This window comes from Homarus americanus, unplaced genomic scaffold (genome assembly GCF_018991925.1).
Source record: "Homarus americanus isolate GMGI-L3 unplaced genomic scaffold, GMGI_Hamer_2.0 scaffold6317, whole genome shotgun sequence".
Taxonomy (NCBI): Eukaryota; Metazoa; Arthropoda; class Malacostraca; order Decapoda; family Nephropidae; genus Homarus; species Homarus americanus.
The window spans coordinates 7,537,337-7,554,646 of NW_024730668.1; positions in this window are offsets into that span (position 1 = coordinate 7,537,337).

Genomic DNA, 17,310 nt, shown 5'->3' on the forward strand with positions numbered 1-17,310 from the left:
ACAGAAGAAGAGCCACCCCAGATATGAGAGCAGTACTCCAAGTTAGGATGAATGAATCCCTTATATACTTGAAGGAGCTACTGAGGAGTGAAATAGCTACGGCATCTGTACAGCATTCCCAACTTTCGGGAGGCACCTTTAGCAATATTGAAGATGTGTGGCTTCCATGACATATTAGAGGAAATGGTGAGGCCTAGCATATCTATTTTAGAATTTGGCAGAATGATAGCGTCCTGAAATGTAATCTAATTTAGAAAGTGTAATTGATAAATACTGAGTTTTATTACTATTGAATTCAGCTAAGTTTCTACCGCCCCATTCATAGATGTTGCACAGATCCGCATTGATAGAAGTAATGATATCAGCTCTAGAAACAGATCTAGTTTGAGAGTTAGGAGGAAGGAGAAATGTGAAGAAGAGTGAAGAGTAGAATCATCAGCGTAAGAATGGATAGAATTAGTTGTAGTTCGAAGTAAATCAAGTGATAAAAAGAAGGAAGAGAGTAGATGAAAGAACAGAACACCGTGGGACACCACTATTGGTAAAGAAAGAGAGAGAGAGAGATCCCTCGACAACAACTGGCATGGATCGGTTCTCAAGGAAGCCAGAGATTAGAAAACAAAGTGGGGGAGAGAAACCAAAAGAGGGAAGTTTAGAAAGCAAAGACTTGTGCCATACCCTGTCAAATGCTTTGGAGAGAGATATATATATATATATATATATATATATATATATATATATATATATATATATATATATATATATATATATATATATATATATATATATTATATATATATATATATATATATATATATATATATATATATATATATATATATATATATATATATATATATATTATAGCGTAGAAATAAAGTGGATATATTGACTGGGTCCATTGAATTTAAAACACACGTGTTGGACACCCCGAGTAATTCAGAATCGTTCAAAAATATTGATCACGGATTATAAGAGTGTGTCGTCCGTAGAAGATACTAATAAGCAAATTTGTACATATGAAAACGCATAAATTAATGGCGAAGATCGAAAACTAACGATATATATATATATATATATATATATATATATATATATATATATATATATATATATATATATATATATATATATATATATATATATATATATGTATATGTATATATGTAACCGGTCGGAATTTACTGGACTTTATTTTCTCACTTGACTTGGGGTTTATTAAAGATTAATAGATGGTAATGGCAATGGAAGCGCCCCTTTGAGAAAAATCCCGAACCAGCACAAGAACACTTAGATCTACTAAACAAAATGAATTGTCCGTGACCTGTGGAAGGATAGCGTCTGTGACTGGGATGAATGAGACACACTGTAAAATTTAGACACTTATATTCCCTCCAACACTACAAACACAATCAAATAATGGTACACCAATATGCGCACCTCTTAACTTGAACTTAAAACACTACTCTGGGGAATAAAAGTTATACATGATATAGAAATTATTAGAAACTCAGGCAACAATAAATTTGAAGTATTAAGAAATGTTGCTTGCACATATGAAACAGGCCTTAAGGGCTTTCAACAAAATAATATCCAGCACTGAGAAAATGGTATTCAAAAATAAGAAATTAATAACTCTACAATGAATAGGCCTTAAGGGCACTCAACAAAATTATATCACCCCAACAGATGCACACTTCCTAACCTAACTTAACCACTACTCTGGGGAACAAAGGTTATACCTGAGATCGGAATTATAAAGAAAAATTAATGCATTAAAAGAATTAAATCACAGTATCACTCTGGTTCCACTTAGTGACACAAACATTCAAAAAACAATACTCTCAAAATTATTTAAGAAATATTAAACCACACACGTCAAGATAACATCAGTAACTGAGAAATGGTATTAACTACACACAAATATAGTCACTATTATTGATGTGTTACTGGGTCCACCAATACCCGTGAACCATGCTCCACCCAACTCAACATACACCCGTAATAAGGGAGATAAAATGTTCCTCTAGGTATCCCCTAGACTCATGGTCTCAGTGTGCGACCCTGTATCACTCAGCTAGCCTCACTTTACCCCCAGTACATCCATGAAACGGAAGGAAGTGAGCAAATCAGACCTTGTACAGTTGGGAGAAGCTTTAGCTTCCCGTAAGCAAGAGGGTTTCACTAAGCTGCTCTAGACATGTGATGTTGTGAGCCGAGGTAGAGGAGAGCTGATGACCCCAACGATCGTCCCGTCGTCAGCTGGGCACCCAGACGGCTAGATTCCCTCAAGAGATCCTTTGATACCCCGCTAAACAGTGACAGGCCTACTCTGATCGGTCCAATGGCGACAATCGCCACCCTCAATCATCAACGGCAGTCTCAAACGGCAGTCAATCTCTCGCGGTCATCACTCTCGCAGTCAAACTCCGGTCAAGTGGGTTCTGACGGAAACCCTGAAATGAACTCACTGTTAGCTCTTGTTAACTTTACCATTGCCCTATCTAACCCTGTCTGAGATCGAATGAGACTTACTTGTTATACTGCAATAGTGCAACACAGGTGACTAGGCCACGTGACTATTTCTGTGGACGGACGCGCAGGGATGTCCTGTAGGTCCAATCGCTTTCACGTGACTGAGAGAGAGCCCGCCTCGTGTCCTCTCAAGGCGTTAGCTTAGGCCTACGTGACATATTTTCCGCCTAACTAATAACTCCTTGGGACACCCGTGACATTATTCAGACTGATAAACGATCTATAATAATGTCAAATTCAATAATCGTCCCTTAACTTCATGAATCGCATCATTATTAATTCAGCAAATTACATTTAATATCATATAGGCCTAGTTCCACAACCTCCCACTATGTGCGGGGAGCGCATTCTTCCCTCAGATGACCTTGAACGCTCAGTATCGCTAATAGCGGGGCATTTGAAATTACTCTGAAATTTCTGAATATTACATATATATATATATATATATATATATATATATATATATATATATATATATATATATATATATATGTATATATGTATATGTATATGTATATGTATATATATGTATATATATGTATATATATGTAAGAAATTAAAGGGAGGGGAGGAGCAGCTCAGAAATAGGTATAATGAACTATCTAGGAATGTTAAGAAAAAATGTAAGTAAAGCAAAGAGAGACTATGAAATCAAAATAGCAAGAGAATCCAAGGCGAATCCCAAGGGATTTTTCCAGGTATATAGAACAAAGGTCAGATTTAATTACACGCACTATTTTAATGTCATCAGCAAATTTACTTATGTTGCTTCCTACACCGATATCGATGTCGTTTATATATGTATATATATAATAAATAATATGGTCCAAGTACCGAGCCTTGGGGTACTCCACTAGTGACGTTGCTCCAATCGGATTTAGTGCCGTTAATGCTCACTCGCTGTTTCCTGTCCCATAACCATGCCCTAATCCATTTTCGAATATCTCCTCTAATGCCACGCGCCTCCACTTTTCTTATAGTCTTTCGTGCGGGACTCTGTCGAAGGCTTTGTGAATATATATATATATATATATATATATATTAGGGGGCAGGGAAAAGACACTTTTATTTGAGTTGCAGGCTGCACTTTTCAGGCATCGTTTGTATGGCTGTAACAAACACCTGTGCAAAATTTCATGCCATTTCATGCATACTTACCCTGCCGCATCGCGAACGACTTTTTGTCAACTTTTAGTGTATACCAAAAATTAGGTGTCATTTAATGTTTTCCAGGATAATGATAAATTTTACATGGGTGACATCGATTTAATTCACATGTTATTTTACAGGTACACCGTATAGAAAATCATTACAAGTTCATATTGAAATTCTTTTTTGTGCGGAACCTTGGCATCATTTTCCTAGACAATAATCTTTGCCTAATATATCCATCTCTCGATTCGTATCCCGTCACTTCAGTGCAAGCTTCAGTCATCACTTTTATGCCTCTCTCGACCGCCTGAGTGCTGTTTGGCCACTTGGGCACCACTAATGGTGTCTCAAGAATGTCATTAACCTGTAGATTTGACAGAGAAGCAATGTAAGGAGGCTCAGTCTTGAGTTCATTCCTCCAGTTAATCATGGAATGATAGTTTTTTGCTTGCCACTTTAGTTTCGGAGTCACCACCTTTCTCATGTTGACTACAGGAGGCACATCCTCATTCCCATCTCCATCTTTACCCTCCTCATCAGTATAGTTTAACAAATTCTCGTCAACAGCAGCATCAGAATCTTCCTCCTCCTCTTCAGATCTGCCAGTGCATTCTTCCTTTTGCTGATTCTCCTCTCTAATTTTTCTTATCATTGAGACAGCTTTTTCTCTAACAGTCATGTCCTCATCTGCACACATACCAAGAAGAAGTTGATCTGTGTGGGCGAAGTATGCATTTCTCTGGACAGCCTTCTTCACTATCGTCTCCTCCTCACTATTCAGGTGTTTCATATATAGCAGGGACTGGAATACGTTCCTTGAGCCGTGTGTTACGTAAGGGTGTATCTTGATGTAAAACCACATTGGAGCACTGAACTTTATTATTGTAATGACAATTCTTTTCAACTCATGGCTGGGTCTTGATGTTGCTACATACAGCCTGAGGATTCTACTCCATAAGGTGTTCCACCTTGACACACAGGGAGGACCTGGCTCAATAGCAGCCAAGTCATCTTCAACAACACCTGTGATAACTCCTTTACAAATCCTATACAGGTATTTCTGATCCCAGGACAGATCTTTCTCCACTTCATCATTAAACACAGGGAAATCAGGGAAACTGACTGGCTGGAAGGCGACAACTGGAAACTCAGACAAAGACTCCTTGATCTGCTTTCCAATGGGACCACGCCAATGCTCAGGACCACTTGGTTTACCATCATAGTGATAAAAAACTGCGCGGAAAGGCAGCTCATTTCCGTGAAGCTGACATATGAAATAATGGAGCGGGTGACCAAGTAACATTTCAAGATGATGAATGACTCCATTTTCTGATCCTACATTTACATTGGTTCCATCACAACCAACACACACAATGGGCTGATGGGTTAGATTTTTCTCCACCAGAAACTCGTGAATAGTTTTGGCAATCTGCTTTCCGTGTCCAGTCTTGGGAGTCACATGTGTGAGATATTCATTGCCAGGCTCAACCATGATGACATAATGATCTTTCACCATCATCCTCGAACTCCATTTCTCGGTCTTCTCATTCTTTATCATCACACGAGTGGCGGTCTTCTTACCATCAAAATAGAGTGACGTCAAATTATCTAAACTAGCCATCTCAATTTCTTGCCTCTTAAATCGGTATTTTTGTCTCGCATCCCGCAGCTTATGTGGTCCAATAACCTGACTCTTGTCATCCTTTGTGATAATGCCATAGTCAGTTAAGGTGGCAGTAGCAATGGCAGCTCCAGCATAATCACTAATCAAGTATCGGTCACAAGCGGCAGCCAGTGTAGGGAGTCTTGTCCGGTTCTGTGAACTGGTGTCTGTCAGAGCCCTTGGATCAGGGACAAAATCAGCATCAGTATTGACGAGAGGAATATCTCTTGAATCATCTGAATTATCCTCAACATAAGGAATATCTCCAGCTACCAGATATCTATGTTTGGCTAGTACTGTAGGTAAATTTAAAAATTTCAGTAGAAAATGCGGCAGACTAAACCTCGACATATCAGCTTCAAATTTGGCATGGAGTCTTAGATATGTATAAGGAACAATGCCTGAAGAGTGCAGCTTTGAGCAAAATTTCACTGCCCCCTATATATATATATATATATATATATATATATATATATATATATATATATATATATATATATATATATATATATATATATATATATATATATATATATATATATATACATATATATACATATATATACATATATATATATACATATATATACTTCATTTTTAGTGTCCTTGTGCCCTAGCCGGTAAGCGTTCCCTAGTCACACCCAGTAGGTCGAGGGTTCGATTCCTTGCTGGTGAGGTCGTTGATTATATGTTCAAAGTCCGCGTGTTATATGGACTAAAAATGAAGTATATATATGTACCTCGCGTTTCATACCAGCTGGATTCGGTAAAATGCTACTGACACCACATAAGAGGCACGGGCAGTTTCCCAATGAGGTTCACGGCGCCATCAGCTCGATGAACAGGCTTTGTGTGAAATATAACAGAGTCTAGAACTGCTTTTAGTGTCCTTGTGGCCTAGCCGGTAAGCGTTCCCTAGTCACACCCAGTAGGTCGAGGGTTCGATTCCTTGCTGGTGAGGTCGTTGATTATATATATAAATTTATTTGTCAGTGGCCCAAGGTTAAAAATGCTTTGAAAACCTTTGATCTAGATGTATGATAGTTATTTTGTGGGCCCCCTTTTTTCTGACCTGACTTGTCTAGTCACGTCACCTCCCTTCTCTTAAGCTCCTCTACGTGTGTGTTGGTGTGTGGATTAGTGGATGTCATCATTTTGACCTGACCTCATGTTTTTAGGTCACCCTGTATATTTAAGCCTCTCTCTGTCCATGTAATCCAGTTGCCTCTGAAGATGTCTTGAATAAAGACGAAAGCTAAGGTACTCCGTTGTTTCCATCTTCCCGTGTGATTTTATCAAGATTTATCTTATCCACGTTGTCATTGTGGATCTATATATATATATATATATATATATATATATATATATATATATATATGTATATATATATATATATATATATATATATATATATATATATATATATATATATATATATATATATATATATATATATATCGGGTGAGAAGGACACAGAGAATGATAAGTGCCTGGATGCTAGAGAGGCTAAATATGGGATAGAGGAGAATGAGGAGGTTAAGAGATAGTGTGTAATACAGGGTAGAAGATGAGACAAGGAGGCATTAAGGAAAGTGAGGGTCGTGGTGAGGATAGTGAAGAATGAAGGTTATGTATGAGTATAATGTTAAGGTTAGAAGGAAGAAGTGATACTGAGAGAGAATAGAAGCGAAAGAAAGAAGGAAAGTAAAAGATGGTAAGAAGGGAAAATTGAAAACAAGAAACAAAAATAGTGATGGTAATATAATTCTGATGAGAGGAGGAGTACAAAAATAACTGAAAGTGAAAGTGGCGGATAGAAGTAAGAGAATAACGAACGAGAGGAAGAAACAAAAGAAGATAGGGACCTGAGCCAGAGGGAAAGAGGAAACTGATAAAGAAAAAGATAATACAGGTGAAGGCACGAGGAGGCAGGCGGGGGCGGCCTGCCAAGAGAAAGTGTGGTGGTGTGTCACAACCCTGGGGCGGGGGAGGGTCACCTCACACACACACACCACTGTGGTGGTGGTGGTAAATAGGTAATAGCCTTTCACCTCAGCCTTCTCACCATCACCTCACCTCAGTATTCTCACCATCACCTCATCTCACTCTCACTTTTCTCACCATCACCTTATCTCACCCTCCTCACCATCACCTCACCTCACTCTCCTCGCCATCACCCCATCTCACTCTCCTCATTATCACCTGCACATCACTCTTTTCACCATAATCCCCACCACACTCTCTTCACCCTCACCTCAGCCTCCTCACCATCACCTTCGCCATCATTCTCACCTCACTCTTCTTACCATCGCCTTCATTTTACTCTCCTCACTTCACCTTCCTCACCATCATCCTCATCATCACCCTCACCTTATTTCCCCTACCATCATCATCACTTTACTCTCCTTACCATCACCTTCACTTTCCTCACCTCCACCTCACCTCACTCTCCTCACCATCACTCCACCTCAATCTCCTCACCATCACCCTCACCTCACTCTCTTCACCATCACCCTCACCTTCACCTTAACCCTCACCATCACTTTCACCTCATCCTCCTCACTGTCATCTTCACCCTCACCTTCACCTTAACTCCCGACCCTACTCCTTTTTCTCCGTAATGTGATCGACACTCCCTCAGCCACTTGTAGAAGTGATGGTGGTGGTGGTGAAGGAGTTAAGGGCCGGCTGAACAATAGGTAGTTTAACCGTAAAGTGGGTTGGGATGCTGACCCATACACCAGCCACAACGATTCCAACATTTTATTCCTACTACGACTACCACCTGTGTTGTGCAGCCGTGGAACTGTTCTAGTGCGGTGTCTATCTTTAATTTATGGAAAAGGAAGAAGAAAATGAAAGCTTACTCATTCATTTTTGTGATCTGAAGAATCTTTCATATCGTTTCCACTCATGCACATATTTTTTTTTTCAGTGATGATCTTTTTTCAATTTTTTATCTGATATCCAATGCAGAGTTTGGCTTGTAATTCCGTTGCAGAAGAAATAAATTTATATAAATCTGTATATGTGTAATATATGTATCATTATTTCTATAAATATTTATTCTCCTTTTCATTGCATAGTGTTAGAGAGAGCTCTGTCTATTATAATAGAAGCAGAAGTAGGATCAACAGCAGTAGTAACAGCAGAAGCAGGGTCATTCACGGCTAAGAGTTGAAACAGTGGCAACAGCAGTAATGATATATAAACAACATTAGTAACTGGAAAAAAAAAATTAAAGATAAAGCAACAGAAGAATTACAATTAGAGGAGTAATGGAAGAAGAATATAGACAGGTAATGCTGTTGGAGTGTTTCTAGTATACACATTTTCATAAACTCGCTTCACTTCTTATCTTTATCTTTCGCTACTACATCACTCTGGCATTTTACTTTGTGATGACAGAGATGAAGTTGCAGATTTTTACGTTTTTGTATTCTTTTTACGACAAACTGGTGTATAAGTCCTAACACCAATAATATTAACACTCAACCGTGTTCTGATGCAGCTCCATCAACGAGATTCGAACCAAGAACCGCTATCATAAAGGTTGAGTACAATAACCTTTATGCCATCGAGCCAATTTGAATATTTCATTATTTTAAGTATATTTCCCTTTCTCTTGCTTAACAGTTTTCACGTTATGAATGTGATATTTATGAATTCTATATCTGCTTCAATGACCCAATGTATGGCATCTCATATAAAGGTATACACATCTGTCATCTGTCACACCTGACTCTTACATGGTTTCTTGTTTGTATGTTTTCCTCTCCTCTTATCTTCTCTTTCCTTATATCACCTCAAATACCTCTATCCCCTAAAACTACAAACCCAGGTCAACTTTCAAGGATGTGCCTTATACGTAATGTAACGGTATGCCATTTTACCGAAATTCGTATCTTTACATGTAAGTATTTCGTATTCCGTCCTTCCTTCACTCTTTATTTATTTTAAAAGTCTGAATCTAATGTTGGGAAATGTTACTGTTTTTTAGAATAAAACGAAGCATGGCATTCATATAATTTTTGTATCGAAATCCCATGATTTCATAAATATAATTGATATACATGAACCTACAGTCTGTGACGCTTCTAAATTTTTCTTTGTGAGTTTTATCTGTATTAAGTTTATGACAAAAGTGCATTATTAACTGATCAATAAGTTAGATTTTGTTATCGTAGTGAAGTCGACAAAAATTGGTAGGTTTAGGCGAGATACATCTTGTATATCTGGGTGTGAGGAGCCGCAGGTGGAGAGGGGACAAGTTATTACTTGGGCAGCCTTGGTCCTGCGCCAACCCCCACACACACACACACACACATGGGAGCACTTTTTGTCCCCCTACACCCCTCTCCACGCTGTGTTCATATTGGCCACCAGGTTTTTAATGGTACTCTCTCTCTCTCTCTCTCTCTCTCTCTCTCTCTGGTACTGGCAACTATTTATCGCACTCTACACTGTCTACGCTTCAGTAATATTGGAGAACGATATTTAATTTCTTAAAGGTTCCTAACTTTTCTTTTACAAATAAAATATACTTCACCTCTCCTTCCCCTACACTGAGCGTTGTCCTACAGGTGACCAACAGAAAGGAATGTTAAAAGAAAAAACTGCGGTTTCTTGGAAAGGTTAAAGAAGGCATTAGACTACGAACAGGCTTTAAAGGATGTTAACTTTTCTAGGGAATCGAGAAGAATAAGTCACACCTCAGCATTATCGAACGTATCACGTGGCTCGAGCTTGTAAACCTTGAAGTTTTTTACTTCACTAGTAGGCAACTATTAAAATAGGGAGGTACTACCGCCTGGGAAGATATTGGCATCACAAAATCTGTGACCAAGTTCCAGGTTGCTGATATGACTTTCTGCCTCATTTACGCGCTCTTCATATGTTTTATTTTTCCTTTTCGGTATTATATGTGATTCAACTTATTTTTTTCACCTCCCCCCTGCAGGCCCCGGTGTGGGTCGGTGCCTGTGCCCGGGTGGATTAATGCCTGTAATATATATATATATATATATATATATATATATATATATATATATATATATATATATATATATATATATATATATATACAGTATGTATATATGCTGATAACCACAAGGAAAGAAGAAAACACGAAATTTCCAAGCGCTTTCGTGTAATTCACCCACAATGATTTACTTGCATATATATATATATATATATATATATATATATATATATATATATATATATATATATATATATATATATATATATATATATATATATATATAGGTAAGAAAAATTCTTATTGCGTGTTTGTGTGTTATTTATATAAACTCGTGGTGTAAATCAGTAACAGAGAACAACAACACAGAAGTAGTAAATATCGTTAAGTGCGGACACCATTGTGAAAGTTATAAGACCGGCGTACGTGAACAGCTGTAGCTGTGTGCAAAGCTAAAGCAATATATATTTTTTTAATATATCTTTCATATATGCAGCTTGAAAATTGGCCCCATTGGTTTTGTGCACTATGGGCAGTGCGGCTACAGCACGCTGGATATTAAGAATTATGTGCCCAAGGAGATAGTTTAATCTGTTTTACACGCGATTACGTTCACTTCCCCAGTTGGGAAATTAGGTACCCATTCACACCTTGGTGGACAGAAGGTACCCTGGCTAAGCACCAGTTACCCTAAGAACAGGAGACCGCCACCCCATATTCATTATTCACTTTGCTACATGCTTGGCAAGCTTCATAGTTCATAACCACCTGTGCATATTTCAACTCTGGATTACATTCCTTCAATTATTATGGTGAAAATAATTCTATTAAATACACTGCAAAAATTGTATTATGTCCTATGTGAACCTTCTTGAGATACACACACACGATATAGTTTACTTTCTTAACCATTAAACTATTATCAGTCATTTGTTGAATGTTAAGTCACCCACATAATCACCTCCCCCTCCATCACACTTCCATTCTCTAACTCCGTACTAAGTACAATAAAATCTTCTTATCATCAAGTACTGTTCGTACAGTCCCCACCCACACTGTCTCACTGTCAAAAACTGCTCGTCTTCTCATCCTAACGTAACGTAACGTAACCTAACCTAACCAAATACCCTTATTTTTCTTATGTCCTTACCATTACAACAGTATTAAAACAGCTAATAGCTAATGTAGTTACTGTTGTATTAAGATATTTAATTTTAAGGTAATACAATGGCGGCGAAGGTGTGGCTATTGGGAGGCTGAAATAAAAGAAGGTAGTAGTACACTGTAGTAGTAGCAGTGTCCTTTTACTATAGTTGTTTTTGCTCTTCCCGCACAACACGTCGAGATAGACAAAACAAATGTTAACCATTTGTGAATGGTTCCAGTAAGACCTTGTGGAAAAAAAGGGGGGAGAAAAACTCAAAATTTTAATAAAAAAATTAAACAGTGAAATTGAATACTAAATTGAATAGAATCGATTACTTACAGTACAACAGGATCTAGATTAGAAGTAAAGGTAAACAATGCCAGTCTGATTGAGTACAAAAATAACTAAAATAAAATTTGGGTACATAACGGAAAATTCAGCCAGAAATCATTGATCGAGCAAGAGGGCACTAACTTTAACCTTGAAGGACTGCAAGATACTGCCGTCGGGGCAAGGCGTTCCACAGTTTCACCGTTGCCGGAAGAATGCATCTGGAATACTGAGAGGTGCGGCGCCTGATTGGCTCAAGGGCATGCAGTAGTGATGCAACCGAGGAATGCTTCAAGTGACACGAGAAGTGAGAAGTACAAGGAAAATCTGTATTATTTTATATTTTGTAAGGGAGACATAAATCATTAGGGGTCAGCGATGACAAAGATCGGTTGAAAATTACCACTGAAATATGTAGCCCCAGTCATATTTCTATGCAGAAGTCTCAAGCGAGAATTAGTGATATGAAACCAAACACTAAAGGCACTATAAATGAGTCGAAATATCAATGCTTGTGAAAGTTCCTGCAGCCCTTACTGACAATATCCAGTTTTTTTTTAAATAGAGGAGATAGCTTGTACCTGCCCTTCAAATGTTAGTTTATTATTGAACTTTTCGCGAAGTATTTTCAGAAAGGATGAGAAAATGAGGGCCGCTCTCTTTAACAAAAGATGGTGATAATATGAAAACGTGATCTCTTAAGAGTCATAGAATACCTTTTATTATCTTTGAATTTCATTTCCCAACAAGATCACCGTGACGAGATTTTCTCCAGGTCACGACCCTTATTGTTAGCAATACAACTACGAGGTGTATGGTGAGGGATGTAAGCATCACCAGTGTTGTAAGGCTCCACGTCTAATGCCGATCTGTACACTTTTTACGAGGAGATTTTCTGCCATTTTTGTTAACCCGAAGACGCTTATCAAGCGTAACTCCCGTATATTTGTGACGCTACCAACCACCAACTGACACACTGCCTGTCATTGATGTCTCTACAGTACTGAGCACCACCTCTGTCCTCCCCACCTATACTGTAACTCTGTCATTTCCAGCCTTCATCTGACTTTCAGGTCCCTGCATCCAGCAGCTGCACATCTCTCTCTCTCTCTCATATGTAAATTCATATATTTATTTATTAATTTCTCATTATTTTGCCAATTCTTATTTCTTGTTCCTCTGGTTTATTCTCTGCTACCTTGACAGTTAACTTTCAATTTATTTTAGTATATTTGTGTTCATATATATTTTTAGTACACATGGCTGTGTCTCTACTGTTACATTCCCTCTTTATATCGCCATTTTATCCAGGTATTTCATAAGATACATTTTCAAGCAGTTAGTTTATAGGTATGTATTCAGTCTCATGCCTAGCAGTACGTAATGTTCTTCCTTGTCTAAGTCCTCGTCCTTCACCTCAAACTTTCACCTCATTCCTCATCAGATCCAACATTTACGTGTTCTGTCATCCTCCAGCAGACACAAAAATTAATAATGCTCCTCAATAAAGCGTCTCTCTCTCTTGAGCTGAACTCCCATCATCATGTTCTAAATACCTCCATCTGGCACTGCAATGATTCCTCTTCGGCCTTAAATTTTGCTAATTATTCTCTAAATCCTCTTCTCCCTCGACTAAATCCCTACTATCAACTCTCCGTGTCAATGTCAATTCTTTCCACACCTCACCGATGCCTCAGCGGGATTTTCTTGTCCACTTATTTCTGCAACGGGTCTTCAGTGTAGACTTGGACCCCCGCCAACCCCAATGATTCTGATGAATTTAGAGCAATAATGATGGTCTTTTTTCTCTGGGTGATGAAACATGATTGCACTAAAGGCGTTGAGCGTAGTACATGTGTTCTTTTGTTTTCGCAAGTTCTTTCTTAAGACCGTGTTGCCGCTGCACTGTGTAGGGCAGTAACTAAATTGACTCGTGTTATTATGTTTTATTTCTATTAGTTTTCAATTTTCTTCGTTATAGTATATTTATTAGTTATACAAGATCGTATTTCTTATATTGTGAGAAAGGGTAGCGGGGATAGCAAAAACGAAAGCTTGGAAATAATATGAAATGGAAGAATTTCTTCTAATAAAACTTAAGTATAAGCAATGCGAAATATTTCCTTATGAATACATTGACCACAGCCTCCTTAATATACCCCTTCACTCTCTATTTCACACACACACACACACAAGAAAATTACACGCTTATGCACGTCTCCACTGACCTGCTTGCGCCTGCATGTAATGGTAAGTACGAGGGAGGTTGGAACCTTCAGACCAGCCATAGTGTGTGTGTGTGTGTGTGTGTGTGTGTGTGTGTGTGTGTGTGTGTGTGTGTGTGTGTGTGTGTGGCTCCTTATGATGATGACGGATGGTACCTTGTGATGAACTGTTTGATTGTATACCTTCACATCGCCAGCTGCCGCCACTCGTTTACTGCACACCCTTGTTGATATTCAGTGGTCGGTATTGTTGCACAGCCCGAGTTAAGAGCCATAGCCACTGATGCTACACAGCCCATTTTGATATTCTTGGTACATGTTGCTATTATTAATTGCAGTATGTATCGAAGAGTTTACGTTAATGCACGTAATCTATCTCACTTCCGACTCTCATGTGTTGCAGAGTTTCATGTTGACATTAACGGCCCCCGTGTTGCTGTTTCAACACGTGATGCACAGCTTCAGTTTCATTCTCTGTTTTACTGTTACTACATATACGATACACAGCTTAAGTTTTAATGTTTTTCAGTGGATCTCCTGCATAGCTCTATTGTGCTTTCGGTGCTTTGCATGTATCGCAACTTTGCAGACTTCAAATACTCGTGTCAAGTGTTTCACTTTCTCACTTGTTTCAATGTCTCGGGTGCCTTGGTATGTTGTGTGCTTTAGGACCTCTTGTGTTACAGTGACTCGCTTTTTTCAGTGTTTTGCATATTTTAGTAACTCTCGTACCTCAGTATTGTTTTGACCTAGGGTGTGTGTGTGTGTGTGTGTGTGTGTGTGTGTGTAATAATAAAATAATAATAATAATAATAAACAGTTTATTAATAGAGTTGCAGTCGGTGGCTGAAAATATACAGACTTACATTTGCTTTAGACATAATGATATAATATGCATTGAATACATTTACAGGGCTGTACAGTACATAAATCAGGAGTTGTTTATTATTTTAACAATAGATGGGATGGTGCTGTTCTTATATCTATCGGTGCGGGCTCTTATGGGCTGAATTTTGTTGTAGTGGCGGACTGTGCGAGTTGGGTGGGGGGCTGCAGGTGGCAGCAAGGTGGCGATGGCGAGGGTGGTGCAGTAGTCCACTGCCAAACCTTGCTAGTGCTTGGTGGTGGAGGTCACTGAGGGATGGCATTTCCAGGGTGGAGAGAGCATTGTTGTAGCCAGAGTAGTCTGCGCCGAGCATGATTCTGCAGGCCCTTTTCTGTACCTTCTCTAGCTGGCGTTGTTGGGTAGAGTTGAGAGAAGACGACCAGGCTGGTGACGCATACGTTAGTTTGGGGAGAATAAAGGCGTTGTAGATGGTCCTCAGCTCTGGCGTGGGTGTCCCAAGTGACCTAAGTCTTCGTAGCATGTAGAGACGGTACGAGGCTGCCTTGACTGTGTTATTTTTACATGGGCCTTCCAGTCAAGTTTGTTGTCTATAGTTACACCCAGGAGTTTGGCAGACTGCACCAGCTGGAGAGGATGGGCACCCACTGTGACTGCTGGGGCTTGCACTGGAGTGGTGGCGGTATTGATGTGCATGACTACGGTTTTGGTGTGGTTGCTGGTGACCTTGTTCTCCGTAGTCCATGCCTGTAGCCTGTCCAGGGTGCCTTGGAGAGATGAGTAGTCTGGTGCGGTGTTGTCCACTGAAACCCCCACAGTGCAGTCATCCACGTACTTCCACCTGTGAGGAGTGTCCGATAGAGCGTCGTTGATCAGGATGAGGAAGCACAGTGGTCCCAGCTTGGTCCCCTGAGGAACACCACAGGTGAGGTGTTGGAATGTAGAGACCAAGCCCTGATACCTCACTGCTTGGCGACGTCCACTCAAGAAATCAGTGAGCCATGAGACCAGTTTGGTGGGCAGCCCTAGTGCAATAGCCATTTTGATAACAGTGCAGTGATCAACAAGGTCAAAGGCCTTTCTGAAGTCCACAAGGGCAACGGCCAGTGATGTCTTTCGTTTCTGCAAGTTTTTGTGCAGAAAATCCGGAAAGCTCACCAAGCAGTGTGATGTAGAGGAGGTCCTCATATTGCCAAATTGCTGTGAATCAATTGACTGATAGATACTGGCAAATGCCCACTCAAAAACAAAGTCCTCACAAAGTAGACTGGGTATGGGGGTAATGGCAACTGGCCTGAGGTCGTTAGGGGACTGTGGGGTGGTGACCTTGGGGATGGGGGTGACAAATGCGGTTTCCCATTCATTAGGGCATTTGCTTTGTCTGAGGGATGCATTAATAATAGAACAGAGGGGGGTGGCAAGTTCGACTGCAAACTCCTTGTATATTTTGATTGGGAGGTCAATTGGGGTCGTGGAGCGTTTGGATATAAATTTCAGGAGTTTGTTGGCGATTTCATATGGTTGGACACTGGGAGGGGGGAGAGGGGGAAGGTAAGTAAGCTGGGAGGAGAGTGAGGTCAAGACTGGGTAAGGTATGACATATGGTAGCAAAATGGTTATTAATTATCTCAGCTGCCTCCTCACTAGGTAAATGTGAGATGAAAGGAAGTGTGGGAGACTGACGTTTGAGACCACAGAGATCTTTTACCTTGGAGCACCACTGACCGATGCGACTTCCTTGAGGCCGTGCACTTTCCTGGGATAATAAATCTTCTTGGCAGACTTGATTTCCCTGATGACCTGGTTACGTAGACTTTTGTACAGGCGGTTGTTGGTGTAGTATGCCTTGTTGCGCTGCTTAATAAGTCTTTTTATGCGGGGCGTAATCCACGGGACATCATCGGGGTGGATCCTCAATGTTTTGGCTGGAAAGAAGTGGTGGCAGGCTTTGGTGATAGTGTCCAGGTAATTATCCCATTTGTTCTGCACATTGTCTACCGTGATCACTTCAGTCCAGGGATACCGGGTTATCCATTGTCCAAAACGCTGCATAGCAGAGTCGGGGTGGGTCGGTAAGTTCTGGTGGAAACTGGCGGTGGTGAGTGAAGGTTCCAAGTGTTCCCTGAAGAAGGGAGTGATGGGTAGGGAAACACCGGGTAACACTGAAGTCCATTTATTAACGGATAGGAGAAATACAAGTGGTGACTAGCGTGTGCCATGCACGGCCCACAGAGTCAGACTGAGACTGCCTTGCCATATGGCAGCCTCGGGGCAATGTTGCCACATAACACGTGCAGTGTTGCACAGTAGCTTAGATACATAACCTACATCCTTGACCACCGAAGGGTCAAGACGTACTTGGCGCTCCTCTCGGAGCAGCCAGGTCAACTGTTAAGTTGGCCCATACCAACCCCCTCCCCTGAACCCTCCTCC